General features: G+C 42.9%; 1 gene segment (V, D, J or C); it reads right to left on the bottom strand.

Annotated features, from left to right (window-relative positions):
* Positions 1-25,266, bottom strand: part of LOC306653293 (immunoglobulin alpha-2 heavy chain-like) — a 460,569-nt gene that overhangs the window by 375,295 nt on the left and 60,008 nt on the right.

Raw genomic sequence — 25,266 nt, 5'->3', positions numbered from 1 at the left:
GGAGGTTGAGGGTGGGGTGGGTGGTGAGGACCAGGTGCAGAGAGGGCCTTGTCCTGGTGCCCTGCTGCTCACATGCACCTGTGGACACAGCCAGGCTGTGCTTCACAGTGACTGCAGCCCAGCAGCCGGGGGCTCCCAACACCAAGGAGGGACAGGTGATGGACAGCTGATGTGCACAGCCAGGTCCATCATGGCGCCTTCACCCATGTGTCAGGGTGCTGTCCTCTGCCTCACAAGGACTGGATTATCTATGACAATACAGCTGGAATAGCCAGTTATGTGTCTGATGGAGAGAGAGTCTGACCTTCTTAGTGATGCTGATTGTCACACACATTCACATGTGAAAAATAACAATGTACAACATGTCACTGCTCATTCAGGTCCTTCAAAGTGTATTCATCTGTCAAATCACTGAATCTCATTTACTTAACTAAGTGCAAGTATTATACACATAAAAATAGGTTTAAACAATCAAATACAAACTCTGCCCAACTGAGGAGCATCATATTAAGGAAAGTGATCCCAGCACCCACCAGGGCTCAGGAAGGAGCTGAGCGAGGTCCCCAGAGCAAGTCCTGAGGTTTCATCAAGGCAAAGGAGACAGAAACTCATTCGCCGGGGAGAATGTACCATTCATAATATGCCCTGTTAATGCAGATGTGGGATAATTTTTGTTTTTTGAAACACCAAAATTGTACAGTGCATGATTATTGGACATCAGAGACATAAAACAAAGGAAAGCTATTGTATTTCTGATTAGTGTGAGAAAAGATAGATAATGAATTGAGAAGATGATGACAGGTAGAGAGATTTAAGGCATACAAGACAGGCAGGAACAACCTCTGCTGTGGAAATATGTTCATGTGTCTATGAATATGAACCACACGACTCTGTATTTATAATGCACACACAACATGTTTTAAGTGATTAAAAACGTGCAATTATTACTGATAGAAACAGAAGTGACCTGCCTTGTTAGAAAATGTACTACAGTACATTATAAATTACTTACAAATTTTATATTAAACATCACTACCATAACTCTCAACCTGAACATATTTTTCAAAGTATTCCAAATGAGTTAATTTTCTGGAAAGAACCAGGAGTATCTTAGGGCAATCTGGGATATGCAAATTGATGACCCTCATCCTCACCCAGACTGGAGGTGGACTCTCAGGACAGCTGGACACTGACATGAGCAGGAACAGAGCCCAGGGCGTCCCTCTCTGCAACCCTGCAGTCCAGCCAGGACTGTAAACCCAGCAGGCTGTATCTGCCTCTCCCCAGCAGCCAGTGGTCCTGGGCTTCTCAGAGTCAGGGTCACTTTGCATCAAGTTGGGGCACAGTGTGTCTTCAGGATCCTGCAGCTCGCACAGTCCATGCAGAGCTGACCACCCTCCCTCTGGGTCTTTGCCAAGGAAACCCCTTTCTTCCAAGACTTGCTCAGATCACCCCTGTCCACAGGCCATGCACAGATGTCTGAGGAGTGGGCGTCTCTTCCCTCTGGAGCCCTGGGTGTGGTGTGTGGTGTCACAGAGCCACATCATGAGTGTCAGACAGCTCATGTACACCACAGTTCTGTGGATTATGACCAGTTTTGGGTTTTGTGTTGGCAATTCTCAGCTCAATTTTCTTTACTCTTTGGAACAGAAGATACCTTGTGCCTACTGACAATGGCTACAGAAGACCAGCTGCATCCATGGTCTCTAACACCTGATGCAGAAAAAGGGACTGTTCATTATCAAGTGACAAAACTCTGTCCCCTGTCCTTGTCAAATGTCCCTTGTGGCTGAATTCTCTGGTACAAGTGAGCTCTGATATCTGCATGTGCTCAGTGCACAGATCAGTCAAAGGAAGATCACAGGGGCACTTGAATGGGAGGGGCCCTGGGGCAGGGAGGATGTGGACACTTTCTCAGGGTGGAGGGAATCTCCAGGGCCATGAAGTGTTCACACAGCTCACGTGATGGCACCTACACTTCATGTCATTGCACAGAAGGTGCCATCATCAGACCTGACTGTGCAGCTTGTGCTGAGAGGGGGATTCCTGAAACCCCTACCTGGACAAGGACAGCTGAGTGATGTCCAGGGGGAGAAGCCCTGTGTAGAACCACCATGGCTGGAGCACAAAGTAGGAGCTGCCTGATGAGGGGGCTCAGGACTGAGGCCAAGCTTCTCTCCTCCCTGAGCACCTGCTCTTGGGTGACCCTGAGCTCCCTGTGTGCTGAGCGCCCCCTGCTGGCCCTGGCTCCCTGCAGGGAGGTTTGCGTCTGGGCTCACACTGAGGTCCCCTCACTCTGTCCCTGTAACAGAAATAGATGGCTGTGTCCTGGGTGGTCAGGGAGCTCAGCTGCAGGGAGAACTGGTATTGGACGTGTCTCTGGAGATGGACACTCGGCTCTTGAGGGATGGGCTGTAGTTAGAGCCATCATCACATATAAGCCCCATCCACTCCAGCCCCTTCCCTGTGAGTTGACAAATCCAGCTCCAGCAGTAATAGCTGGTTGTGATGGAGAATCCAGACACAACACAGGTAAAGCACAGCATCTGTGAGGGCTTCACCAGGCCAGGTCCTGACTCCTGCAGCTGCACCTGTCACAGGACACCTGGGGACATGGACAGCCAGACCCTTTCAGTCACCTGCAGTGACAAAATACCCATGGACCCAGCTCTGACACTGGGACACTCACCTTGGGGAGCTGTGACCAGGCACAGGAGAAGACCCAGCAGCCTCATCTTCTAGACCACACCTGCCTTCCCAGAGAGCTCAGCCCTGTGTGGGCAGAGAGCTGTGAGCTCCCACAGCCCAGAGGGCATTTGAACCCAGAGCAGGAGGAGGAATTTGCAGGTGGCTGAGGCTCTTCTTATATCTGGAGAGGCTGAGGCCAGTTTGCCCAGGTCCTTAGTGCTCATGAGATGTGTCCCTCCCTTGTACCCAAGTGTCACCCATGTGACAGGAGAATTGTTGGTTTCTAGAAGCATGTGGAAGGATGAACCCTTCTTTCTCAGCCTAGCACCTTCCCCAAGGACCCTGCTCCCCTCTTACTGTCCAGCCTCACTCCTTTTCTCTACTCAGGGTATTGGTGTTGTGTCCTCAGTGCCGAGTACAGTCTGTTGCCTTCTCTCCCACTGCCTTCTGCTGGGTCATGGCCCTTGTGTCCCTGGAAAGCATGTGACACTGTTAATTTGGTGGTGTTACTTTGGTGTGGCCTTTCTCACTCCAAATGGGCTGTGGCCTGTGTAAGGTCAGATGTGGGTGACCACAGACTAGTTAGACCAAAAGTGACTGAACAAGAGTTTATTGGAGTTTGTGTCTGGGGGCAAAATTCACCGGTCCTCCAGGGTGAAGGTCAGGGTATAAGGCCAGGGTATCCACACTGTGGACCAGATGGGGCCGTGTTTTGTAGTTCCAAATAGGTGGGGGAAAGCTTGAGGGCTTAGTGTCCCCCTGGTGTTGGCTGGGGAATCCGTTGATTGACAGGTGGTTGAGAGTCTCCTCTAGGGTTACCTGCTGGCATGTGATTGGTTTTTGTTTGACATGCTCTGGCCGCCTGATTCCAAGGCCGATTGATGCCCCGTACCAATTCAGCTGCTCTGACTTCCCTAACAGTCAGGACACACCAGAACCAGAACCAAGGAGACTGGACCCAAGGTCTCCTTTCAATTTTGTCACATATGTGATGGTGAGCAGGTGAAAAGAGAAGGAGGCAGTCTCTACAAATTGGCCAATTCTGAGAAGCTGTGCATCTGAGATCTGAGTGTTTCCCTCTATGTCCAGCTCCCTCTTGATCTGCAGAGAATTCCCTGGATTATACCTGCCCAGCTCTCTGTAGATCCTGGATTGGAGAGTCATGCACAGAACACCCAGGCCCAGGGTGCTGCAGTCGTAACTCTCTGTAGTGATGGACACCTTCCTGTCAACTCCAGTCCATCCTCTCCACATGTCTCACCTGGAAATGTGCCTAAAGACCCAGGGACAGCCCTGCTCTGGTACCAAGGAGTGGTGTCCTCTCTCCTTCATCCTCAGGAGGGAGGGTGGAGGGAAGGATGGGGACACTCTGACCGTGGGGAAGATGAGGTTCAGGGCAGACCAGTGAAAATGTTGCCAACAAAACCTGTGTCCACTTCAGTGGTGGGCTTAGGACAAGACCACCCTGTCTGGACTCAGAAAACACCTGAACAACTGCAGTGGTCTTTCCTGGCTTGTCTCTGTAATCTCCATGGTACCCTCCTGAGCAGCCTGTTCCTGTGCAGAGCACTGCATGCATGCCTGAGGAGCTTCCTCCTGCAGATGAGCACCAAGTCTGGGTCCTGTCCTATCCTGAACCCAGGCGCTGCCCTCTGCTGGCTCCCATGTGAGGTCAGGGACCATGAAGGAGTAACCTGACCCCATGTGCCCAGTCCAGAGACTGAGCCAGGGCCAAGAGGTGCTGCATCTATACCCCTCTTCAAGTTACCCTGCAGCACCCTGCAACACAGGCACCTCATGAATGATTCCTGATTTTATTACTAGGACATTGTGAGTGGTGAGATGAAGGGTTGTGTCACATCTCTGTGAAGGTAGTGAACAAGACAGCACCTTAGCCCAGGCCCTCTGTGCCCAGCCATGATATTGACAGCAGCAGGACACTTCAGCCCTCCACTTGACAACTGTGAGTAGCACATAATGCTAATAAGTTTCATGTGCCCATTTTATCAGCTATTAGCTCTGCAATCTCATGAAGTTCAATCATATGGCCTGGAGGTCATAGAAAGGTCAGAAAGGACCTCTGAGTTAATGCATTCACCAGCTCCAAACAGAAACCTGCAAACAAAAAAAGGTGCTAAACCTTCTGGGTCTAAGTGTGTGCTGACCATCATTATTTAAATAAATTCTAATACAGGCCATAGGGGCAGAGGTCGGCCCAGGGGACTCATTACCTCCCATAACTTTCCCGATGGTCACCATGGTGGAGTCACTAAATCCAGTTCTTAGCACAGGCTGCACCTCTGACATCCATCGTTCTTGGTGGGGAAATTCCACCTGCTCTCTCAGCACTGCTGCAGGTCCACAGTAGATGGTCATTCCCTGCAGCCACCTGCTGAGCATTGGCTGTCCTGGAGGTGTTCCTTCTGCTAACAGGACAGACTCCAGTCTACCAGCCTCTCCCCAGGCCCACTGCCCCAGTCCCTGGGAGCCTCCCTCTACTCTGTGCACTTTGGGGATGACTGTTTATATTAGAATTTTTGGACAATGATTTCTGTCTGTGACTGATTGATGACACTCAGTGGTGTCCTGAGGATCCTGTGTGGTCCCAAATGAGGACCACCATGGTTAATGGCTGAGTAGTATTCCATGATACTCAGGCTCCCCTTCTCCTGGTGAGAGCACAGGTCACTGCTGTGCCCTGGCTGGTGTGAACAGTGGTGCAGTCAGCATGGGCTGGAGGTGGGGGTTCTGCCTCCTAATCATGGAACAGGAGGCAGAGCTGAGGTTCTTGTTCATCATTCCCTGGACCAGAGTGTCCTAACTGTTTCTCAAGCACAGTTCAGGTGCCTCACCTTGCTGAGATTCAGGACCATGGCAGGCCTGTGAACTCACAGAAGAGAGGAGAGACAGGGGCCTCAGGAGGAGAGGCTTCCTGTTGTGTGTACACTCCCTGCCTCCCCCCTCTGCTCTGGCTCATCCCCTGACTAGTGCATCCACAGATGTGTGCAGGAGAGGAACTTCCTGGGCTGTCCTTCCCAGGCACCAGGAAAGGGTCCTTCAGACACAACCTCTCAACACTCCATCTGTGGGATGGGTGCACCTGGGTTCTGAGAGACAACAATAAGCCTCTGCATGTATTTTTGGTAAAATGTAAGGAAGAAATACATGATTTCTGTCTCTTGTATAAATGTAATATGCACAAAGTTATTTAGTCAAGATTTGTTACATAGTAACTTATGACCCACAAAGTCACTGCAGTCATTCTCTTACTGAGAGCTAACCTGCTTCTCCAGGGGAAATGCAGGGCTGTCTCCTGCTGGTCTCTGCTCACATGTGTGAAATGGCACCTTGGGTCATAGAGATCCTTATAATCTCTTTGGTTTATTAGGTCCACCTACATCTCCTTATGCAGGACTTGCAAGGAATTAGAAGAAGTTTTCCACATTCTTCCTGTCTCCTGAAGGCACTGAACCCTCAAGACCAACTTTCTCATCCTGAGGTGTGGCAGAAACATCCTAATTTGAGAGAGTTCCCTGCTCACCCTGAGCACAGGGCCATGCATAATTCAGCCTCCTCTTAAAAAGTCGCTGTTGGCAGCATTTAAAAAAAATCTATTGAAGAAATCCTGTAATTTAGGCACTCCACGTGTCTACAGGGTCACCACAACCAATAGAAGTGTGTCATCATTTTCCAGAGCACCCTCTGTCTCAGAGCAGTAGATTGTCACCCTCTTACTATAGCCATCAAATTTTTACTCCCTTAACCTTGAGATAATGGCAAACATGATGGGAGGCGGCCTGAAAAGGTCATATATGAGACCATGCAGGAAGTTTCAGAGGAGAAATGATCAGGGTAAGGCCTTAACCAAGTTGGTGAATTAGTAGTTGATGGATAAATGAAGTGGAAGGGTGTGCCTGGAGGAGGTGGGACTGGGGCAAGACGATGGGGTATGTATTTTGTATCCTGAGTTTTTCTGGTGCTTTGAACATGAAGGGGTGCTGTATTGTGTCAAATACTTGAGATGATTATATGATTCTTGTGTTTAAGACTATTGGTAAGATGAATTACGTTTATTGGTTTCTCTATGTTTAACCATCTCTGCATCCCTGCAATGAACCCCACTTTATTGTGGTTTTCGTGTGCTTCTTGCCAGAATTTTATTATGAATTTTTGCATTTATTTTTGTCAGTGATATTGGTCTGAAGTCTTCTTTCCTTGATGTGCCTTTGTCTGGTTTTATTATCAGGGTGATGTTAGCCGCTAGAATGAGTTTGGAATGGTTCCTTCCTTTTCTATTTCATGGAGTAATTTGAGAAGTAATGGTGCTAATTCTTCTTTGAAAGTCTTGTAGAACTCAGGATATTCATGAGTCAAACACCTTCCTACAAATCAGGAATGAAACCATTGAAACAGAAATAATCACAATCACCTCACTAAACTCAAAGACTTGGGAATGAATTTGACAAAAGAGGTGAAAGACCTCTAGAATGAAAAATACAGTGCACTGAAAAAGAAATTGAAGAAGACTTTGAAGTTGGAAAGACCTCCCATGCTCCTGGATAGGCAGAATTAATATTGTCAAAATGGCCATACTACCTAAAGCATTATATAGATTTAATGCAATTCCTATTAAAATCTCAATGACATTCTCCATAGAACTAGAAAAGGGAATCATGAAATCCATTTGGAAAATAAGAGACCCAGAATAACCAAAGCAATCCTTAGCAAAAAAAGTGGAGAAAGAAGCATCACAAAATCAGAACACAAACGACACTACAGTGCTAAAGTAGTAAAATCAGCATGGTATTGGCACCACAAGTGACATGTAGACCAAGGGCACAGAAGAGAAGACAGAGCGACAAACCCCCATCAATGCAGGTATCTCGTACTAGACAAAGGTGCCGAAAAGTTTCAGTGGAGAAAAGAGAGCGTATTCAAAAAATGGTGCTAGGAAAAATGGAAATTCAAATGTAATGAAATGAAATTAAACCCTTCTCTCTCACCCTGCAGAAAAATCAACTCACTGTGGATCAAACACTAGGCACTAGAACAGAGACCCTGCAACTACTAGAAGTAAACATAGGCCCAAATATTCACCACGTGGGCCTAGGATTTGACTTCCTTAACAAGATCCCTAAAGCAGAAGAAGTTAAATAGTGAATCAGTAAATGGGATAGATTCAAACTAAAAATCTTCTTCACAGCAAAGGAAACAGTTAATATTGTGAAGAGAGAGACTACAGATTGGGAGAAGATCATTACTACATGCACCTCAGAAAAAGTATTTATGTCCAATATATATAAAGAACTCAAAAAGCTTAACACCAAAATAACTAAATAACCCAATCAATAAATGGGCCAAGGAACAGAATACACACTTCACAGAAGAAGATACACAATCAATCAACAAAGGTATGAAAAATGTTCATCATCTCTAGCAATTAGGGAAATGCAAATCAAAACTACTCTGAGATTTCATCTCAGTGTAATCAGAATGACAATTATCAAGAATACAAGCAACGGTAAGTGTTGGTAAGGATGTGGGAAAGGGTACACTCATACATTGCTGTTGGAAATGCAAATTGATGCAACCATTATGGAAAACAGTATAGAGATTCCAGAGAGAACTTGGAATGTACCACCATTTCACTCATTTATCCCACTCCTCAGTTTATACTCAAAGGACTTAAAATTAATATACTGCAGTGACATAGCCACATTAATGTTTATAGCAGTTCAATTCACCATAGCTAAACTATGGAACCAACCTAGATGCCCTTCAATGGGCGAATGGTTAAAGAAAATGTGGTGTGGATACATAATTCATTACTCAACTTCAAAGAAGAATGAAATTATGGCATTTACTGGTGAATGAATGGAGTTAGAGTAGATCATGTGAAGTGAAATAAGTCAAATGCAAAAAACAAAAGGCCAAATGTTTTCTCTGACATGTGGATGCTAATTCACAAGGGGGTGGGATAGGGAAGAATAGAGTTCTTTACATTAGGTAGAGCTGGTGAAGGGCGGGGAGGGAGTATGGGTGAAGAAATGATAGTAGAGGGAAGCAGACATTTTACCTAATGTATGTGTATGTCTCTATGACCAATGTGATCCTACAACTTGTATAATGAGAAAAATGAGAAATTACACTTCATTTATGTGATCTATCAAATGTATAAATAAATTCTACTGTCAAGTCCAACTAATTAGAACAAAAAATTAAAAAAATAAAAAATGCCATTAATTTTAACAAAGTAAATAAATAAATAAGTGTTTTAAAAATGTAAAATAAACCTTAGATTAATAGAAGGAAAGCTAGGAGAGAAGGAATGGTGCACCCGGGAGGACAGAGTGGAGGATGGGAGAAGGACTGGGGCCTGAGACGTAAAAATTATGTACCCTGTTTGACGGATTATGTCAAACGATCCCTCCTATTATGTATAACCATATTGCACTAATTGAAACCTAAAGAAGAAACCATATAAAAATAATTTAATGGTAATAATCATAACAATAGTATGTTGCCTGATTTGTGTCAGAGGCAAAATCAATGAAGATTCAAAATTTATTGTTTTACAGCAGCTGCATTTAAAAATATCAAACAACGGATACACAGCCTCCATTTAATACTTTCAGAACTATCATGTGAATCTCAGAGGGGACGTTAGTCATTAACAGATCGGCATTTTCTCCTCCCGAGCGCCTCCCACCTGCTCTAGTCCCCGTCGCCAGCCTTCTGTGCTCACCTGCTCTTCCCATTTTCACCACCACCTTCCTCCCCTGCTTCCCAATCATGTTTCCTTGGCTCTTTTTCTTTCCTTTCCCTCCACATTTTATTAATTTTATGAAAACTTCTGGTTAAATTTATGTTTCCATTAATAATGTGCCTCGTATTTAGTCTGTATCATATTCCATTCACCCACACTCCACCTGGGTCACAGAATTGCAGAGTCCATGAGTAATTCCACTTACGGTACACAGTAGTATGAGGCTTACCTTCCAACTATGCTGTTCATAGCAGCCCATTCTCTTATGTGAGAGGTACTGGAGATTGGAATGAACACGTCGACTATACTGAGCCAAGATACAGTGAGAGCACAGGACAAAAAGAATCCCCCAGAAAAGAGAAAAGGAATCAATTCAACAGATGCAGACATGAAAGACCTGTAAAGACACAAGAAAACAGAAAATCACAAATTTCCAAAGAGGAAACTCCAAGACATAGAGGAGAAGGAAATTTAAAACACAACTATTTCAAATTATTTAATTATTTAAATGTAATTATTGAAAGGTGTAGTGCATTAAAATTGATCTAAGGAATGGATTAATGGAGAAAAGACAAGCGTTGAAGATCACTTCAGTAAAGAACTATAGATTCTGAGATGAGACCCATCAGAAGTCTTGGGAAAAATAGACACCATAAATCAACTAAAATTCTATTGAAAATATCACGGATACGATTACATAAAAAACACAATTGTGGCTCAAAGACAGGCTACATAAACGTAAAACTGCAGTAAGCAATAAAGATACAAAGATGAAACCAGAATACACAAGAACAGTGGGTCAACTTTAGGACAGCAAAGCTCACACAGCTTCAATTGGATTTGAAGAAGAAATGGAGATAGGGGGCAATTGCAATAGGAATCATTTCAATGAAATGGTCCTAGAAAAACTTACAAATGTCCAAATGGAGATGCTCACCTACATGTAGGAAGCATATCATACCAAAATAAGACCAAACAGAATCTCTTCCAAACATACCACAATCAAAACACCAAAACGATGTACAGAGACAGGATACCGATAACTACAAGAGAAATATACAAGGACATATAAAGAGGTAAACCAAAAAGCACATTTCTGTCTTCTCAGCTGAGACACTGAAAACCAGAAGAGCTTGGAATGATACATGCCAAACTCTAAATGAAAGCATTTTCCACCATAATTACTGTATCCATCAGAGCTATCATTAAAAATCAAACAGGAAATAAAAACTGTCCATGATAGGGATAAATTAGGGATAAATTAAAAGAGTTCATGTTCTCTAGGCCAGCACTTCAGAAAATACTTCCCGAACTACTATGCTGAGAAGAACTTCAAAACAAACCCCAGAAGTACAACAGGAAGAAGCTGCTAGAAAAACAGTGAAGCTAATTGAGAGCAAATTTAATACATGATACAATACAAAATCTCAGAAAATAAACATAAAAAACAAAATTACGACGGAAACATTCATGTAGAAATATACATAAAGAATAAGCATCTGTCTACATTAACTCTGATTTTAAGTGATCTCATCTATCCTATGAAAATATATAGACTGCCACTGATGTTTTTTAAAAGTCCCAACTCAATGCTGTGAGACTCATAAGAAATAGTTCCACAGGTATAAGGAGAAAATGAAAAAAAGTCATGCAAATGAAGGGAAAACAGAAAGAAGCCTAGCTACATCATATCCACCAAGGAGACATCAAACGCAAATAAAGCAGAATGCCCAAGTTATGTTCCCAAATACTCACAAAGGGAAAAATCCAAGAATACTATGTAACTATGGTAAATATTTATGCCCCAACATTGATCACCTAATTACATAACCTCAACCTTATGGACATTGATTCTCAAATAGAATCCAATGGAATCTTCATGGCTTATTTCAAGATATGTGTTCCACCAAGAGACAGGAGATCCAGATGCAAAACCAATATGGCATTTCTGAACAAAACAATAAATCAAATGGACCTTAGAGACACCTGTAGAGCATTTTCAAAGAGAATATCTTGATTCTCTTTCTTCTCACCAACTCATGGAATATTCTCAATAATAGATGAAAATTTAGGACATAACATAAGTACTTATTTATTTATTCATTCATTTTTTATTGTAAACAAATGGGATACATGTTGCTTCAGTTTGTACATGGAGTAACAGCATACCATTTGCATATTCATACATTTACATAGGGTAATGATGTTTGATTCATTCCGTTATTTTGTTCCTTCCCCCCCACCCGCCCACCTCTCTTTTCCCTCTATACAGTCCCTCCTTCCTCCTTTCTTGCCCCCCCCACCCCCCATTAAGTGTCATCATCTGTTTATCAGTGAGATCACCCGTCTTTTGGAATTTTCAGATTGGCTTATCTCACTTAGCATGATGTTCTCCAATTTCATCCATTTGCCAGAAAATGCCATGATTTTATTATTCTTTATGGCTCAGTAATACTCCATTGTATATATATATATATATATACATATATATATATATGTATATATATATATATATATACACCACAGTTTCTTATCTATTCATCAATTGAAGGGGATCTAGGTTGGTTCCACAGTCTGGCTATTGTGAATTGAGCAGCTATGAACATTGATGTGGCTGTATCTCTGTAGTGTGCTGATTTTAAGTCCTTTGGGTATAGGCCGAGGAGTGGGAGAGCTGGGTCAAATGGTGGATCCATTTCAAGTTTTCTAAGGAATCTCCACACTGCTTTCCAGAGTGGCTGCACTAATTCACAGCCCCAACAGCAATGTATGAGTGTACCTTTTTCCCCACATCCTCTCCAACACCTGTTGTTGCTTGAATTCTTGATAATCGACATGCTAATTGGGGTGAGATGGAATCTTAGAGTAGTTTAGATTTGAATTTCTCTTATTACTAAAGATGGTGAACATTTTTTCATATGTTTCTTGAGTGCTTGTAGATCATCGTTGGTGAAGTGTCTGTTCATTTCCTTAGCCCATTTGTTGATTGGGTTATTTGTATTCTTGGTTTAGAGTTTTTTGAGTTCTTTATATATTCTGGAAATTAGTGCTCTATCTGAAGCATGAGTGGCAAAGATTTTCTCCCACTCTGTAGGCTCTCCACATCACTGATAGTTTCCTTTGCTGAGAGAAAGCTATTTAGTTGGAATCTATCCCAGTTATTGATTCTTGCTTTTATTTCTTGTGCTATGGGAGTCCTGTTAAGTAAGTCTGATCCTAAGCCAACAAGTTGAAGATCGGGACCTACTTTTCTTCTATGAGATGCAGGGTCTCTGGTCTGATTTCAAGGTCCTTGATCCATTGTTAGTTGAGTTTTGTGCAGGGTGAGAGATAGGGGTTTAGTTTCATTCTGTTGCATATGGATTTCCAGTTTTCCCAGCACCATTTGTTGAAGAGGCTATCTTTTCTCCATTGCATATTTTTGGCACCTTTGTCTAGTATTAGAAAATTATATTTATTTGGGTTTGTGTCTGTGTCCTCTATTCTGTACCATTGATCTACCTGTCTATTTTGGTGCCAATACCATGCTGTATTTGGTACTATTGCTTTGTAGTAGAGTTGAAGTTCTGGTATTGTGATACCCCCTGATTCATTCTTCCTGCTAAGGATTGCTTTAGCTATTCTGGGTTTCTTATTCTTCCAGATGAATTTCATGACTGCTTGCTCTATTTATGTAAGGTACGTTCATTGGGATTTTAATTGGAATTGCACTGAAGCTGTATAACACTTTTGGTAGTATGGCCATTTTGACAATATTAGTTCTGCCTATCCAAGAACACAGGAGATCATTCGATCTTCTAAGGTCTTCCTTAATTTCTTTCTTCAATGTTTTGTAGTTTTCATTGTAGAGAGCTTTTACCTCTTTGGTTAGATTGATGCCCAAGTATTTTATTTTTTTTTTGAGGCTATTGCAAATGGAGTTGTTTTCCTCATTTCCCCACAGCTGTTTCGTCGCTTGCATATAAAAATGCTTTAGATTTATGCGTGTTGATTTTATAGCCTTATATTTTGCTGAATTCATTGATGAGGTCTAGAATTTTTCTGGAGGAGCTTTTTGGATCCTCTAAGTATAGAATCATGTCATCCACAAATAGGGACATCTTAAGTTCCTCTTTTCCTATTCGTATCCCTTTAATTTCTTTGGTCTGCCTAATTGCTCTGGCTAGAGTTTTGAGGACAATGTTGAATAGAAGTGATGAAACAGGACGTCCCTGTCTGGTTCCCATTTTTAAAGGGAATGATTTCAGTTTTTCTTCATTAAGAATGATGTTGGCCATGGGCTTAGCATAAATAGCCTTTATAATGTTCAGGTTTGTTCCTATTATTCCTATTTTTTTTCAAGTGTTTTGAGCATGAAAGGGTATTGTATTTTGTCGAACGCTTTTCCTGCATCAACTGAAATAACAATATGATTTTTAACCTTAAGTCTATTGACATGATGGATTACATTTATTGATTTATGAATGTTGAACTATCCTTGCATTCCAGGGATGAACCCCACTTGATCGTGGTGCACAATTTTCTTAATAAGTTTTTGGATATGGTTTTCCAATATTTTGTTAAGGATCTTTGCATCTATATTCATCAAGGATATTGGTCGAAAATTTTCTTTCCTTGATGTGTCTTTTCCTGGTTTGAGTATGAGGGTGATATTACCTTCATAGAATGAGTTTGGTACGGTACCCTCCTTTTCTATTTCCCGGAATACTTTGAGAAGTATTTGAATGAGTTCTTCTTTGAAGGTCTTGTAGAACTCGGCGGAGAATCCATCTGGTCCTGGGCTTTTCTTGGATGGTAGATTTTTAATGGCTTCTTCTATTTCATTGCTTTATATTATCTGTTAAAATCGTGTATGTCCTCCTGGTTCAGTTTGGGAGGAGCATATGTCTCTAGAAATTTGTCAATGTCTTCGGTAGTTTCTATTTTGTTGGAATACAGATTTTCAAAGTAGTTTCTCATTATGTTCTGTATCTCAGTGGTGTCTGTTGTGATATTACCTTTTGCATCATGTATTTTAGTAATTTGAGTCTTCTCTCTCCTTCTCTTTGTTAGTGTGGCTAAGGGTTTGTCTATTTTGTTTACTTTCTCAAAGAACCAACTTTTTGTTATGTCAATTTTTTGAATAGTTTCTTTTGTTTCAATTTCATTGATTTCAGCTCTGATTTTAATTATTTCCTGTCTTCTACTACTTTTGCTGTTATTCTGTTCTTCTTTTTCTAGGGCTTTGAGCTGTAATGTTAGGTCATATAGTTGTTGACTTTTTATTCTTTTCGGGATTGCGCTCCATGCAATGAATTTTCCTCTTAGTATCGCTTTCATAGTGTCCCAGAGATTTTCATATGTTGTATCATCATTCTCATTGACCTGTAAGAATTTTTTAATCTCCTCCCTGATGTTTTTTCTTATCCATGTTTCATTCAATAGCATATTATTTAGTCTCCAAGTGTTGGAGTAATTTCCTTTTTTTACTTTGACATTGATTTCTACTCTCAGTCCATTATGATCTGATAGAACACAAGGCAGTATCTCTATTTTTTTGCATTTCCTAAGGGCTGCTTTGTGGCATAACATATGGTCTATTTTCAAGAAGGTTCCATGTGCTGCTGAGAAGAAAGTGTATCCGCTCGTTGATGGATGGAATATTCTATATATGTCTATTAAGTCTGGGTTATTGATTGTGTTACTGAGTTCTATGGTTTCTTTGGTTGGATTTTGTTTGGAAGATCTATCTAGTGATGACAGCAGTGTGTTAATGTCGCCCAGAAATATTGTGTTGTGGTCTATGTGATTCTTGAAATTGAGAAAGATTTGTTTGATGTACAGGGATGCACCATTGTTTGGGGCATAAATATTGAGTATCATCATATCTTTCTGATTTATGGTTCCCTTAAGCAGTATGAAATGTCCTTCTTTATCCCTTCTGACTAACTTTGGCTTGAAGTCCAGTTTATCTGATATAAGGATGAAAACCCCTACTTTTTTAGTGAATCCATGTACGTGGTAGGTTTTATCCCATCCTTTCACCTTTTGTCTGTGGATGTCTTTTTCTATGAGATGAGTCTCTTGTAGGCAGCATATTTTTGGGTTTTTCTTTTTAATCCATTCTGCTAGTCTATGTCTTTTGATTGATGAGTTTAGGCCATTAACATTCAGGGTTATTATTGAGATATGATTTGTATTCCCAGTCATTGGGCTTATTTTTGGTTTTTAACTTGGCTTGGTTTCTCCTTTGAGTGTTTTTTCTCTAAAGTAGTTCCTCCGTTTGCTGACCTCCATTGTTGTTTTTCATTTCCTCCTCATTGAATATTTTGTTGAGAACATTCTTTAGTGCAGGCTTTCTATTCGTAAATTCTTTTAAATTTTGTTTATCATGGAAGGATTTTATTTCATCTTCAAATCTGAAGGTTAGTTTTGCTGGGTATAGGATTCTTGGTTGGCAACCATGTTCTTTCAGAGCTTGAAATACGTTGGACCAGACCCTTCTAGCTTTTAGAGTCTGTGTTGAGAAGTTGGCTGCTATCCGTAGTGGTCTCCCCCATATGTAATCTCATGCTTTTCTCTCGCGGCCTTCAAAGTCCTATCTTTATTTTGAATGTTAGGCATTTTCATTATAATGTGCCTTGGTGTGGATCTGTTGTGATTCTGTGCATTTGGTGTTCTGTAAGCCTCTTGTATTTGATTTTCCATTTCATTCTTCAGGTTTGGGAAATTTTCTGATATTTCATCTTCAAATCTGAAGGTTAGTTTTGCTGACTATTTCATTGAATAGGTTGTTCATTCCTTTGGTTTGTATCTCTGTGCCTTCCTCAATCCCAATAATTCTTAAATTTGGTCTTTTCAGGATGTCCCATAGTTCTTGGAGATTCAGTTCATGATTTTTTACCATCTTCTCTGTTTGGGCAACTTTATTTTCAAGATTAAATATTTTGTCCTCATTGTCTGAGGTTCTGTCTTCCAAGTGGTCTAGTCTGTTGGTGATGCTTTCCAATGAGTTTTTAATTTGGTTTATTGTTACTTCATTTCAAGGATTTCCGTTTTTTTGTTTTTTTAGAATCTCTCTCTCTTTGTTGAAATGATCTTTTGCTTCCTGCAGGTGCTCTTTCAGCTTATTGGTATTATCATTCATTGCCTGCATTTGCTCTCTTATCTCATCCTTTCCTTCACGAATCATCTTAATCATGTATAATCTGAAGTCCTTTTCTGACATTTCTTCTAACATACTGTCATTGGATTCTATTAATATAGAATCTAGATTTGCTTGGATCATTTTCTTCCCTTGTTTTTTCATGCTGTTCATGTATCTTCCCCTGTAGCAGTGCAGATCTGGGGTATTGCAGATTTCCCCCTATAGGCTTATAGTGGCCATGTAGGTTTCCAAAACCCTTTCTTTAAGGGGAGATCAATATTAGCAGTGCCCAAATCAGACACTATGCAGTCCTAGACCAAATAGCCCCTATGTAGATAATAACAAAATTGTCATAATAAACAAAGTGAGTTCAAATATTATCTTCGGTAAAACAAACAGGTTTGCAATAAGGTCTGCAATTTCTAATGGAGGACAAAGAGGATGCAGAGGGATGTGGAATGTGGCTATTAATGGGATCAGTAAACAATATACAGAAGTTCTAGAAAATAGAAAGTGTGAGAGTGTATTGAAAAGAAATCGGATATTAGTATGTAAAAAAGGGAGAAAGAGACTCTGAGGGAACAGGTAAACAAAAGGAAAAGAGAGCAAGAAAAGTAAAGAAATAAAAACTTAAATTTTTTTAAAAAGGAGAAAAAAGAAAATCTACTGTATAGCAGTCATATACTAATGGAACCTCCCAGTGTTCCGTAGCCTGATGCATGAGAACCTGACAATGAGCTTCAAGCCTCCAGCAGGCATCTCAGGATGGGATTTGCCCCACCCAAAGATCGTAGCTAAGGCTTCCAGGATTATCCAAGATGGCTGCTCTGGTTTTGAAATGTGTTGGCAAGTGGGGAGCTGCAGCTCAGGGGTGGGCATGGTCAGTTGGAGGTCCTGGAGATGGGATGCAGTTGGTCCAGCAGGGGTTCTGGAGGTCCCGTGTGTTTGGTGTGGTTGTGGGATCCTGGAGGCTGGGTGCAATCAGTTGGTCTGGGTTCCCGGTGATAGGGCACAGTCAGTTGGTCTGGGGGTCCTGGCAGCAGGGAGCAGTCAGTCGATGTGAGGGCCCCAGAGGCAGGGAGTGATCGGTTGGGCTGAGGAATCCTGGAGATGAGGCTCAGTCAGTCCAGCCAGGGGTCCTACTGGGCCTGGCTGTTGTCTCTGAATGGCGGTAGCCACGTGTAATCAAACCTGCAGGTACTGTAACAGTGAACTTCCAGGCAGCAGCAGGCAGCTGGTGCTCCATTGGCGGTTGGTGATCAGTTTGCTGACTGTTGTCGGATGATCGGGAAGTGAACCTCAAGCGTTGGGTGCTGGATAGGAGTAAGGCAGGTGATGGACAGGCGAGAGGCAGGCAAATGGAGGATGATAGATGCCTGACATTGAGCAATCTGCTCTCAGAAGAGGTGTCGATATGCTGGCAGACTGCAGGTCATCACAGCAGATAAATGGGTATACACCAGTGGATTGATAAGCAGCAAAAACTGCCTCACTGAGAAATAGAGATCCTCTGCTTAAATCCGGCATTACGGAGTGACAAGGAACACAGCCTCCCTCTAGTCCACCATCTTGGATCTCCTATAAGTCTTAAGATATACATAAATGCTTATATCATTCTTTGTATATTATGGTATCATAATGAAATGACATAAAAATCAGTAGCAATAAACTACAAAAGACTCACAAACACAGAGATTAATTGAACCAAGTTCTGGATTGTGGATTGAATAACAGAACAAATGAGAGGATACATGAATTTTTAGAATTATATATCAACAACAATAGAGCATACACAAATCTTGGAATAGTATCACAAAATTTCATAGAATACAATCCATGGTGTCAAATGATAACATTATAAAAGAGGAAGATCTTAAATAAGCAATCTACTATTTTATCTCAGAACAGTTGGAAAAGCAGAAACGAATCAATTCCCTGATCACTAACAAAGAGTGTATGGTTAACATTAGTGACTAACTGTGAAATAGTGAATGAAAATTCAGAGGACCAATGTACCAAAGAAGTTCTTTGAAAATATAGATCAGATGGACCAACCTTAGTCAAAGTAACCAAAAGTACAAGAAAGAAAAAAATTAATGAAGAAAATTGCAGAAGAAAATAAAAGATGTCATCAGAGACAACACTGAAATTCAGATGACAATTCAGTACTATTTTGAAGTCAAATATTCCAATAAGATGGAAAATATAGAAGGCACAGAAAAATGACTAGCATGTAGGATCCACCCAAATTGAAACAAGAGGATGTACAACATAAACACACCCATATCAACCAGAATCAGGGCTAATATTCCAACACAGAAAATCCCTGGAGCACTTGGACATTCCTACTGAGTTCTACCAGACATTTAAAGAAAAACTACTGCTAATCCTCCCCAAATTATTTACTTAAACAGAACTGGAGGGAAAACTCTCAAGTTCACTCTTAAATCAAATATCACCCTTACACTGAATCCAGATAAAGACACATCAATTAATCATGATTACAAACCAATATTCTGGATGAACATAAGTGCAGAAATCCTCAATAAAGGAGCAATTGATACTTAAAATTTTAAGTGGACCTTACATCATGATAAGCTTTATTGGATCCAGGGATGAAAGGTTGATTCAACATACAGAAATCAATAAATGTATTTTATCCCTAAAATAAAATTAAGGACAAGAATGACACAATAATCTCAATAAAGGATGATCAAAGGTTTTGGAAAAATCTGGCTCCCATCATGTTAAAAACATTGGAAATAAAGATAGAAGGAACCTGTAACATTATCTAGAATACTGCGTATGACACACCCAAAGCAAACACCACAGAGAATGGAGAAAAACAGAAAGCATTTCCTCTGCCATCAAGAACAAGACAAGAAGAGCCTCTCTCACCAATCCGAGGTAATATAGTTCTTGAAATTCTAACAAGAGTAATAGGCAAGAGAAATGGAGAGTTCCAAATAGGAAAAGCAGAGTCAAATTCTGTCTGTTCACTAGTGGCTGAATCACATCTCTAGAAAACAGAGAACCCTCACCACAAGACTTTCAGGATTAAAAATCTGCACCCATCTCTGCCAGCAACCAAGTAACTCTGAGCACATACCTTACCTGTCAGTTTCCTTACCTGCACAATGGGGCTGGAGTTCACTCTCTAAGGTCCCTCATATTCTCTTCATGTTCTAACACTGTGGAATTTGACTTTGCTTTCAGTGAGTTCATAGTAAACTCTGTGAGCCAAGATCTCACTGTTTAAAGGCTCCAGAGGGAGACCATTCAATAGAGCAGAACACAGGGTCCAGAACAGGATGCCTTAACCTACCATGACCTGGTAACTATGGAAACAGTGTTGACATAGGACAGATGTGTCTCCTGTCATTCTGACAGTCTCTGTGCATGTCTGCCTCACAAGGACCAAGCTTAGCATTCACTAGAATTTGCTTTGATTCCTACCCAGCACAACTGCTGCCGTCTCGTATGTAAATACCTTACTCATAATCAAATGGTCTTGTGAATGACTCTAAAGACAGGTGCTGGTGGCTTTTTTGAGAATTTATAGGACAAGGTGACATCCCATGAGTGACCATAACTAGAGCAGAATTTCTCCAATAAGCAGGCGGTGGCAAGTGCAGAGCCAGCTTCCCAGGTGCTGAGGGCCCTCAGAGGCTGCCCCCTGTGGTTGACTGCCTTTGTCCTCCTCAGCAGGGAGCGGGGCTCTTGGGTGGTCTGTTTGAGTTCACACTTCAGCTTAGAAGTGTTTCCCCAAGGTGTGCTCCCCTGGTGTGGAGAAGGGGTCGTGTATCTAGATTGTGGAAGCCACCTCCTCTGGGTGGCCTGCCCTGAGTGTTAGCTGATTTTGGCATTGCATCTGACCACCTCCACACAGGGCCCGTCAGGTCCTGGGATATGGTAGGCCTTGGATTCCAGAGCTCCCTGAGGTCAAGGACTGTTCTTGAGAACTGGAGGACATAGTCTCACTCCAAGATGGGTAAATGAAGTACAGGACCACCTGTAATTAAGTCATGAGGAGGTGGGGTCATCACGTGTCACAGAGGAAAACAGATCAGGGAAGACATTCTTTTCAAAGTTCCTGTAGTTATTTTGAGGAATGCTGGGTGGTGAAAACCTCCTGGACTTGTCATGAGAAAGAATGAGGAAAGTATAAATGACACAAAACAGTAGGTGGGCATCTTCCAGGAGTCAGTGGGGGCACATCCTGTGGGGTTGGACAACTCATCATCCCTGTCCCCTTCTCTACCATTCACATCCTTGTCTCTCAGGGTCAGTAGTGTCAACATATTCTGCAGCACTCCTGTTTAGACCTGCCTCATGATGAAGCTTCTCATATCCCTGTGATGGCTGAGATTTCTGAAGTTCTCAGAGGACTTCTGAGACCTGCCTGGGTCTGGGTGTGCACAGCTGCCCAATGGGGACTCCCTGCAGAGATCAGCCTTCTACTTTTCTCTGTTTAAGTCTCTCTCTCTTTCCTTCTATCCTAGAGCAGGTAATAAAACAGGAGTTGTTATTATCCTCATTGATTAGTCAGTGATATGATGGGAAATCAGATATTTTAAAGACTCTTCTAAAAGTGACCTGGGAAATATGGCTCTGCTGAGGATGTCAGGGCAGGAGTTCAGGACCATGGAGTGCTTGGTGCCCACAAAGTGGCCAGATTCCTGTGGTGGCTGCAGTGACAGCACCACCAGGGAGGGAGTCTGATGGCGCTGGGTGTCAGGCAGGAAATGTCCTGGCTCCTATAGCTGCAGAACCACCTGAAGATGATGAAGGGATATTGGCACAAAGCAGATGCTGAGGAGGCTCCATCTGGGCAGCGCACCCACAGAGGAGAGATAAGAGAAAACCCTCACCACACCATGCTGTGGCCTGCAGAGAAATACTTACAAAGAGGAGGACAGTGTCCAAGTCTTGAGCAATGGCAGAATCCAGCTGTTGGAGAAGCCTGGAAAGCAGGGAGCTGGGAAGAAGTTCAACCAGCTCAACTTTTCAAGTACCACATGACTCATAGACAGGGGACACTCCAAGGAACCCTGAAAGTGCAGGGACCTTGATAGGAAAAAGGCCCTGGATTGGAGTGAACTGGAAAGCTCCTCACCCTCAGTACTGCCTGTCATACTCCAGACAGATCCCACTGGGAGTAGTGAGGGTGGAAAATCTTCAGCAGAAATGCCAATCACAGGGCACACCTCAGCATTCACACTGGAGTAAGCCTTTCAGATGCAGTGAATTTGAAGTGGTTTAGGGGAAATTCTATTCTGGTTCAGCATCAAGAGTTCCTTAGAAAAGAAAACCTTATGAAGCAATGACCTTAGGAATGTCCATAGTCGCAGCTCCATTCTAATTAATCACTGGTGAATTCACACTGGAGAAGTCTGATTACGTCAGTGACTGTGGGAAGGTCTACAGCCACAGATCCTGGATAATTAATCATTAGTGTGTTCACAGTGAAGTAAGGCCTTGTGAGTGCACTGACCTTTGGAAGGTCTACATTCACAGGTCGTGGCTAATTAATCATTGGTGGGATCACACTGGGGAAGGCCTTGTAAAAGTACAATGACCTTGGGTAGGTCCACAGCCACAGTTGCTGGATAACTAATCTTTGGTGGGATCAAACTGGGAAGTCCTGGTGAGTGCAGTGACCTGGGAAGGTCTACAGCCTCTGTACAGATTTATAATCATTGGAGATTTCACACTAGAGTGGGCCCTTATATAGGCAGTGAAATGGGAATTTTGGACCTGCAGTCATTCTAGTTATCACTGGAGCATGCACACTGGAGCATTTACAGTGTAGAAAGTCCTCTGAGTGCAGGATTGTGGACACTCCGTTAGCCAGAGTTTCTCCTCATTCAACAGAAAGTCCACATCAGAGTAATGTCCTTGTGCTTCAAATTGGGACACCCTGTTGCCATCCTACAACTTTCCACAACTCTGGATAGGATGTAGAGCTCACAAACATTGAGAAAGCAGTTAGTGAGGGAAAGATTGAAACCCTGTTCTGCTCTGACTCAGCAAACCTCACAGCCCCAACAAGCCTTGAGCGGACAGTGAGTGCAAAGACAGGCCATGGCCAGTGGTGCTACCTTGTTCCACATCAGCATGTCCATACAGGAGAGGCCCTAGGTGTGACCTGACCCAACAGACAAGTTCTGAGTGTAGTGTTTATGTTAAGCCAGGACTGAACCTCAGTCCTGCACACAGCACAAAGAGGGCAGTAAGAAACAGCTGCTGCCCTCCTCCTCCGAAGCTTGCAGGCCTCTGCATGGGCTCTAGGGAGAGGGGAACCCATGTCCCAGGTCACACATGGGGCATCTCCACCCAGCTGAGCCAGGAGCAGGAGAAGCCCAGTGCTCTTGGCTAAGGAGGACTGACACTTGCTCTTCATACTGAACGTTAGATTTTCCAAAATACATATTTCCCTTGTGGTAAAAAAATTCTTCTAAAAAATATAACATGTACTCAGGATTGACAGTCATTGATTGAGGCAAACTTTAAGGATAATTAAAGTAAAGTAGAAAACCATCTAGGGGTGAGAGGGGAATTGGGAGACTTAAGCTGTACAGTCCCTTCCCTGTAGGTAATGGCCACTGTTGAAGATCAAGCGTGCTGTGAACTAGGAGCCCCACAAACCTCAGCCAGCAGTGCAGGCAGAAGAAAACCAGAGACAAGCATAACTCTCACCACACTTGAACAGACCTGGTGATGCTGAGAGACTCAGGCAAGATGGGTCTTTCTGCCCGGTTGTGTGCTGTGCCCACCTACTGCACTGGCACTGACCCCAGAGCCCACATGCATGTTTGTTGTGTCAACGAGGAGAAGAACTGAGTCCTCCACTTGTCCATATCTAACTATCCTGACCACTTGCCAAGACCACCTTGAACAGTGGTCTGAAGCATGGCCATAGTGGGGCACCCACTTCTAGGAGTGCACAGTGAGCCTGTCCAGGCTGGATTGCTGAGGGTCCATCCTTTTCCTCAGCACCAGTGACCTCTACCTGGTTTTCTGGAGCATGTCTGAATGATCCAAGGTCCATTGGTGGCAATGGAGGAGATGTGTCCTAACTAATGGAGACAGACATCACATGCAGAATCTGATGGGGGTCCCCTACCATGTCAGAACTTCTCCTCTGGTCCTTTTGCCCCTGGAGATCTCAGAGAGGGGAGGAGGATTTTGCAGATGTTACGATGAAGGAGTCTCTCCTGGGGTTTATCTGATGCTATCCTCGTGGTAAAAGTGGGGTTTGGGGTGAATATCATGGGAGACTCATTCGCAACTCATCTCATTAGGGAACATTCTAGAATGTTCTTCAGGTGATGAATTTGCATTGTCCTCTTCATTACCTGCTAGTGATGGGTGTGGCAGGATTCTGCCACTGTCCAAGGAGCTCATGAGAAGTAGGATTCTAAGCCCAAGTCCTATTCAAAGAATGGGAGGCAAAGAGGAATCTGCAAAATTTGCATGTGATTCTCCTTGGTTGCAGATGTGTCTTCACCCCATATTAGCTAAGTCATATAATTAGGTCATAGTGAGCTCCTGAGAACTTATCTATATGCTGGTAGGTAATCCCCTGATGTGTTAGGCAATGTGTACACAAATCTTCAAGCTTTCTCCTGTGGACAACCTTCCAGCAAGGCCTGCTGTCCTTTCATATGTCCCCATCCTAGTCAGGGTTTCAACTGGACCTGGAGAGACAACACCCACGAGGTATGTGACTGAGCATGAAGCTGGGAGGCTCTTTGAGCAAAGGGCACCTCATTTCACAGATGTCTTCCAGGCAGGAATCTTGCCCTATAGAGTCTTTCTAGGTTGCTATAATCAGATGAGACCTGAAGAAGATGGAATTCTGAGGCCCAGGACACCTCTGCAATTTCCTGAGTGTTTCGGGCTGGCCATACAGACAGCCTGTCCATGCACCACTCAGGTACACTGCACATGCTCACCTGCCTTTCCCCGGAGAGCTCACCATGCCCATGAGATTGCATTTTGCCTCTCTGCCCACAGTCATGATACCACAGCCAACTACAGGGGAGTTGGGATGGCCCAGGTACTACCAGGCCTGCCAAGACTTCACCTGGAAGAAGTAAACAGAAGGCAACAAGAAATGGCAGGATGGGTAGATGGGTGACTACAAATGAACAGAGCCAGGGCAAGTGACTTCATGGATGGTCCTGCAAATCATGCAAAGGGAAACTGAAGGAAAACCCCCTTAGGAGATCAGACAGATGCTGGTCAAAATCCAGATGACAACCCACAGTGACGTCAACTCCAGTTCTACAGCCATGATAAACTAGCTGCTGCAACGCTGCAGAAAAGTCCTGGATAGCTAGAAACTGAAGGGCAAGACACATTAAGAGAGCAACACCGTGACAGGAGGTCACCTGCCTGACCTGGGATGCAGGGACAACTGCAGGAGCAGCTCAGTGTGGTTCCTTCTCAGCACAGTAGAGGCCAATGTCACAAGAACTTCTTAGCAAAAGCAGAGACACCACCGGGTGACATCCAGTACTTTCCATAAGGAAAGCAATCAGCACGTTACTCATAGGAGGAACAGCACAGTGAAGGTCATTGTGAAGAACACACAGTAGATCCTGCTTCAGTGGGAGAACTTGAGGGTTTTCCCTGAGACATGGACTGGGGCAAGGTTGGTCCCTCAGCCTTTCTCTTCCAC

The sequence above is a fragment of the Sciurus vulgaris genome (genome assembly GCF_902686455.1).
Source record: "Sciurus vulgaris genome assembly, chromosome: 2".
Lineage (NCBI taxonomy): Eukaryota > Metazoa > Chordata > Mammalia > Rodentia > Sciuridae > Sciurus > Sciurus vulgaris.
This window is presented reverse-complemented; position numbering and strand designations above follow the sequence as displayed.